General features: G+C 35.4%; 1 pseudogene; it reads right to left on the minus strand.

The window, feature by feature from the left end:
• Positions 1-592: 592 nt before the first annotated feature.
• On the minus strand, positions 593-844 carry LOC119261149 (40S ribosomal protein S21-like; annotated as a pseudogene).
• Positions 845-7,396: the final 6,552 nt, after the last annotated feature.

Below are 7,396 nucleotides of genomic sequence, written 5' to 3' on the forward strand. Positions count from 1 at the left end.
TTAAAATCAAACAAAAATGTGTGTTCATTTCCCTTCCATTTTTTTCCCCAATTTAACAGATAACTTTACCCTCTAAGTCTGAAGGTATATTGCATAGCTCTGTGCGGTGATGCCTAGGTTATCTCGTCTACATTTCTAGGGATAGATAGCCCATTTGGCCTGAGGGTTTTTTTTTTTTGTGTGTGTGTGTGTTTTTGTTTGTTTGTGTGTGTTTTTTTTTTTTTTTTTTTTTTTTGATGGGAGTTTGCTGAAGACAGCACTAGTGTATTGAAATTCTGGAGAAAAGGAGCCCTGGAAAATGATAAACAGTCTAGATTTTTAATCAAAAAGTCAGAGCAACATGATAGATATGGGAACTCCCAGAATGATCCATCCCTCTCATATGAAAATCTTCTTATGTTTTAGTTTGAGGTCAGTTAAATGGAATAGGTAACTAAGGGCTGTATCACAAATAATTTGTTCCAAATTTATTAGACATTAGTACCTACACACCAAAGGCCCCACTTCCCACCTTTTCTTTTACTTTCTTCTTTTTTTTTTTTTTTTGGCTTTGGCTTTTTATTGTTTATTTATTACAAATATTCTATATCTGTCAAAAGTTCTTAGACACGACGCCGTCCCCCTTAGACGGACGGAAATGGAGTCATCGGAGTCACCCATTTGTTGACTGACCCTGCAGATGGCATTGGTTTTAAACAGGTCGTTAAGCCTGCTTGTCACTTTGTCAGTCTCGGACACGTTCATCTGGGTGGACACGTGGTCCTTGAGGCCGTAACGTGCAGTTGCTGGCGGAGCATTTCCGCAGCAAGTACAGGTCCATGAACCCGCCGGCTGAGTTCTGCATGGTGAGGGCACACCTGGTGTCTCCTCTTGGGGTGCAGAGAGGAAGTGCAGCATGCCCTGGCAGAGGTATGGGTGCACGGGACTACTTCCTTCCCACCCTTTCAATACAAGTAATGTAGGGGGCAGAGAACTTAATAAATTTTACCACGGTAGTAACATTTTGCACTTAGATGTTTGTCTATACAAATACTATGCTTTCTATACTATACTGCTTGTGAGGCGTATAGGGTACCATTTATGTTTTGGAGTTAGAAAGGACAAATCTGACTTTTCAAGGTTTAATGTCTACCTAGGAGGTTTGGTTATTGCAATAAAAATGCCAAATATATAAAATCATGCAATTGTATAAAATGTAGCACACGAGGGGCCTCCCGAGTGGCGCAAGGGGTTAAGACGCAACCTATAAAGCTATCCGCAGCCTCTGCAACACAAATTCAATCCCCTGGCCAGCCAGGGAGCAACCCACATGTTGCAGCAGACCTCTCCTGACTCGCCTGCTGCTCCCATCAGCAGTGTACTTCGGTCAATCTGCCTGTTCTGTTCCCCACTCTGTCTCTGGTGAATCCTCTCACTCCCCACACCTCTGGCCTATACCCCAGTTCTTGTTTGCATAAATAAATAAATTTTAAAAACAAACAAACAAACAAACAAATAAATAAATAAATAAAATGTAGCACATGAGTAGAATCACTGAAATAAAGAGGAACATTTCTCAGGAGAAAATATTCATAACTGGGGCACTTGGGTAATCTTTGTGATAAGGCAGAAAACAATTAAGATAGTATTAGATTGGCCTGAGAATATCAAGAGTAGGTTCAAACACTGATACATAACAACTCAAATATTTATAATTATAAATCAAATGGAAGCAAATAATATCACACTAAATTATCAGGAGCAAGGAAAAGTGAATCGTCTTTATTTTCAGCGTTATTTCTGTATTTGATGTATAGTCATGCAATTGATTTTTAAACATTTAGATAACTTGGTAAGCACTTTAAACAATAGTGTCAGTCTGGAGCAGTTTAAAAATACCATGTGTGTGTAAACTATTTAAATTACACTAAAAAGTCATTTAGCATTTGTGGTTTCTAGGCTTTTGGATGAAAGTATCTTCTTCACAAGACTCTTAGTAGGTATCAACCTAATTCTTCTGCAAAGTTAAAACATACCTGTCATGTTCTGCATAAGAAGCAACTGTTGTTATAAATATTTTTAAACTTTCAAATGTTTATTGCTAAGGAGAGAAGATAAGCAGCGTATTCTAAGAAAGAGGTGAGTGGTGTGCTGTATGGTACACCAGGAAATATATCATAAATAATGCTTTTGGAACTAAGAAAACAACATTGTGCTGGAATTAGTAGTTTCATTTTTAGGTATAGTTGAAGGTAAATTAGGAAAGATAAGTAGTAGTCAGTTTGTGAATAATCAAGCCAAAAACATTTGGATTTTTCATTAGGTGATTATGAACAATAAAACATTTGAGCAGGATAAGAAGAGTTTCAGAAGCATTATAGGAAGTTGAAACTGGCAGAGGTGTATTTTTTCAAACTGTGGAAAGAGAGCCTGAAAGCATAGTCTTAGTTGTTTTTTGTTATACAACAAAGAGCCTCAAAATATCAGTGACTCATAGCAATAAACATTTATAGTTTCTCTTTCATAGTTTTGCAGGTCAGCTGAAACAGCTTAGTCTCAGACTGTAAATCATCTGATATTCCCATAGACTGCAGCTTTGGGTGCACTTCTGCCCCACAAGTGCCTCATCTGGGGATCAGGGTTTACCAGGGTCAGTTCTTTTCTCTTGCCAATGGCACAAGTACATACTCAAAGCTCCAATTCAGAACTATTTACTATTACTTTTTTCCTCATTCCATTGATCAAAGCAAGATGGTGGTGGAGCTCAACGTCAGCAGGCAGGGAAATTACACTTTGCCCATTCTTACAGTATCACAATGTCACCTGACTTAAGGGTGGCCGTATAATTGTGATTCAGGGAGGCAGTGAACAACTAGGATTTAGGATGATATCGATCACATGATGAGATTACTATACAGACTTACTGCTTTAATCTAGATGTAATATGACAAGTATCTTGACTACTATTGTGACAGACATAATTTTAAGAAGAGTTTAAGAGCTATTCCTAATGAAGCAGGAAAAGGATTTGCTGACTGACCTGATGTCAGGAATCCAGGGAAAGATTGAAATTATCTACAAAGTTCCAAATGTAGAGAACTGAATGGATGGCACAGGATGAGTAACTTATTTTAAAGACACAGAATTTGAAAGCTGTGATGACTCTGGAAACTACATATGACCAGCTGTGAAATGAGTAATCTCAACTACAATGCTGTATTGCTACTATTAACTTTTTGCCCAAAATAAAGTACAATATGAATCAGATTTGAGGAGAATTGCTCATCATTGCTCTTTACTGGATCTCTTGGTTTGGCCCTTTGCTGTGGATATTGGAATCTGAGATATCAATCAAAAAATTTAAAGACAGGGCCTCCCCGGTGGCGTAGCCTTTGAGCGCTGGGTTGCAAAGCTGCCCGCAGCCTCTGCAGCGCCGGTTCGGTCCCCGGCCACCGGGTGAGGGTCCCACATGGTGTGCAGACATCTCCTGCCGCCCGCTGCTCCCCTCAGCAGTGTACTTCGTCAGTCTGTCTGTTCTGCCCCCCACTCTGACTCTGGTGAATTCTCTCACTCTTCCACGCTTCTGACTGTACCCAATGCTTGTATAAATAAATAAATAAATCTTTAAAAAAAATTTAAAGACAAAAAAAAAATTAACGAATCAAATTCACATTTTTATCAGAACAGAGTGGCATTCTAGATATTACAAAACAGCTGAAAGTTATGAAATCTTCCTCCAAGAAAAATTTGCTATTTTATCAAAATTTTCGGGAAATTTATTTATTTTTTAAAGATTTATTTATTTATGCATACAAGAACTGGGGTACAGGCTAGAGATGTGGGGGTGGGAGGGTGGTGAGAAGATTCATCAGAGACAGAGTGGGGAACAGAACAGGCAGACTGACTGAAATATACTGCTGAGGGGAGCAGTGGGCAAGTCAGGAGAGGTCTGCTGCGCCATGTGGGTTGCTCCCTGGCCTGCCAGGGATCGAACTAGTGCTACAGAGGTCGTGGATTGCTTCATAGAGTGGTGCTTAACCCCTTGCGCCACCAGGGAGGCCCCCAATTCTCAGAAAATTTACATGTGTAGAATTACAATTCCCTTTCATTGTGATTTTCACTTGTAACGAAGTTTTCATCAAACCCATGAAGAAACAAAATTCTTTTTTTTTAAATATTTATCATTTTTTATTTTTTATTTTTTTTTAATTAATAAATTTTATTTTTATATTCCTCATACAATTGCAATCCCCCCATTCTGACCCCAATCCCTCCCTCCCGCCCCCCACCCCCCAAAAAGTGTCTCTGGTTCATAGTTTTTGTTGATTTTGATTTTCACTTTCTTATAGTTATTCATTTTCCTGGTCCCTTATTTAAGTATTCTAGATTCCTGCTATGAGTGAGACCATCGGTATTTTTCTTTTTCTTTTTGGCTTATTTCACTGAGCATGATCCCTTCCAGCGCCATCCATGTTGCTGCAAATTGCATGTGTTTATCTTTTTTGAATGCTGAGTAATATGAAGAAACAAAATTCTTAATGTATATAAATGAGAAAAAAAATTTAAAAAGAAAATATGCAGTAAAACTTTTCAAAAGGATTAATGGAGGGCCTCCCTTGTGGCGCAGGCGATTGAGCGCCACACTGTGAAGCTCTCTGCAGCCTCTGCAGCGCAGGTTTGATCCCAGCCAGCCAGCAAGGGTCCCACATGGCGAGCAGACCTCTCCTGTCTTGCCCACTGCTCCCCTCAGCAGTGTATCTCATCAGTCTGCCTGTTCTGTTCCCTGCTCTGTCTCCAGTGAATCCTCTCACACTCCCACGCATCTGGCCTATACCCCGGTTCTTATATAAAAATAAATAAATCTTAAAAAAAGGGTTAATGGAGACTTAAGTATAATTATTTTTTATTTAAATGGATTTTAAAATATTACTATGATGTAATATAAAAATGTTGAAAATTTGTATAAAGGTTAAATGGGTCTTTAGACTATAATGCTTGATAAATTTTTCACAAACTATCAAATTGATTTGAGTTTACTTTAGTTATATTTATACATAAGTATTAATATTTATCTAAGTAAATTTATGTCATTTTATTATAACATGGAAATTATTATGCCTATGAACCAGAAACCAGTTAATTTAGTGGAAAAAAATCCATCAGTATCATCATTTGATATCATGTGGAGAAATCAATAAGCTTCTTAAACGTGTTTGTCAATAGCTATTTTGGTGCTGAATTGCTACAGTCTAGCAGTATAGTAAAAATTTTTCTGTGTATTTTCTTTTCTCTTTCAGATCACTGAGCATCTGAAACTTTATTTTCCAAATATTAAACGATATTCATTGAACTATCCATTCCATGTTCTGTAGATTTCCTTGCATCTTTACTTTATTTTCCAGACATTAAAAATATAATAATATCGAAAAGGAGTAAATTCACATTTACAAAAGGAGTAAATACATTTCCCATAATATAATATAAACTTTTAAATTAACCTTTTCTGTTTTGCATGAGAAAACTGAATGTGTGAAAGCATAAAAAAAAATCAAAACAAGGGGGAAGTACATAATAGAATTAAAAAAAGTAATTATAAAATTACTTTGTTAGGAAAATATAGTTAAAATATATTTGCCACTACTTGTACTATTGTGTTTGAGTCAAAATTTAGAAAAGTGAGAGCAAAACTCAATGAAATTATATTTAAAATCTAAGCATTTTTCCCATTATTGAGATCTTAACCAATGTAAAAACAAAATTGTTAACCCTTGATAACTGTTAAAGGACAATAAAATTGTTAAGCCACTTGTACTTAAATTCTAAAGTCAGATTCAAAAGGTATGATTTCTTTCCCTCTCCCCCAACTGAAACTGAAAATATAAATTAAACTTTGATGGTCCCTTATGAGATTGGGTGGAATACAAAATAGTTTAAAAGCGGAAGAGCAGGGATTATCATCAAAATGTCAAATAAGCATTATGTTTCCCTGTGCATAGTGCTTATAAATTATTAAAATCACCATGGATAAAAATATGCATGGTGGATTTTTAAAAATAAGATTTTTAAATAAATAAATATATAAAAATAAATAAGATTTAAAATAAATTTAAGATTTAAAAATAAATATATAAAAGATTTTAAAATAAATAAATATATAAAAATTACTTTTAAAAGCAGATGTATTTTCCCTTGATTCCCTAGTAATTCTAGAGGTCAGCAATGCTGATACACACATTCTCAGACTCTTCAAAGATTCTCTGCTTCTATAGTTAAAGATTGAGTTATTTAAGATGTGAAAAATGTAGATACTTTGGTTTCTGTGTTTTTTGTTGTTTAACATATCCAACGTTATATAAACTAACAAAACAGAGGTTCAGCACCTGATGTAGTAGCTGAGTTTCAAATTCGCCACATTTGTTGAACTATCCATTCCATGTTCTGTAGATTTCCTAGCAGACCTACTCCTCGCTGCCACCACCTAGCTCTCTGAAGATGTAAGAGAAGTTTCATTATTCCTTTGAATTAGAGCAATTAACTAGACAAACGCTATGCATCTAATTCTCAAGGTGTGTGAATAAGTTATTAGTAGGTTATCAAACTTTACCTGAACATTGAAAAGATAGTAAAGTTTTATAAAAAAAATCTAGATTACTGAAAATTCCTTAGCTAGTGATGAATATAGATGATAATGTACTATAGTTCAACTAGCTAAAATTCAGCTTTAATTGGTTTGCTTTAAAAATCTTATTGCTATCTTTGTAAAATCATTTTTTTTAGATTTAATATGAGGAATGTGAGAATTTTAAAATGCAGTTTCCCTTCACAGAAATTAAATTTAAACGAGATTTTAACTTAGTCAATGTTATCTTGCCACTAACCCAGAGCCAGGTCCTTTAACCCAGGTTTCCCAATTATATGATTATATGATCAAGGTTATTTCCTATGTATCCCATAGTGACTTTCTTCTTCCATTAAAATATCAATAGGGAAGGAACACTAGAAAGAACTTTCTAAGAAAATATATATTTTTTCACACTAAAGTTCTTCTTTCCCCTCCCTCCCTCTCTTTGGGAAACTGTCTTCCTAGATCTATCTAAAATTACCTCTTGTGGAAAACCATTGAACTTGTATCCTTAATATCGATAGGCATATATGTTAGTTTTTTAAAACAAATGTCCATTGTATGCTAAAAAATGATAATCATATTGAGGATTCCCTTTACATTAAAGTATTCACCTGATAATCAATACATAACAATGATACCATTCCATCAGACCAGGCATGTACTTTTCTATAAATTATTTCACTAAGCTATCAAGAGTTCACCAAAGAACTCACAGACATATAGAAACAAATCTGCTAGACAACAGTGGGAAAAGACAAATAAAGCACAAAACCTGATCTCATTTCAAACCCA

The sequence above is a fragment of the Talpa occidentalis genome, unplaced genomic scaffold (genome assembly GCF_014898055.3).
Source record: "Talpa occidentalis isolate TD23 unplaced genomic scaffold, MPIMG_talOcc4v2.1 talOcc4.6, whole genome shotgun sequence".
Taxonomy (NCBI): Eukaryota; Metazoa; Chordata; class Mammalia; order Eulipotyphla; family Talpidae; genus Talpa; species Talpa occidentalis.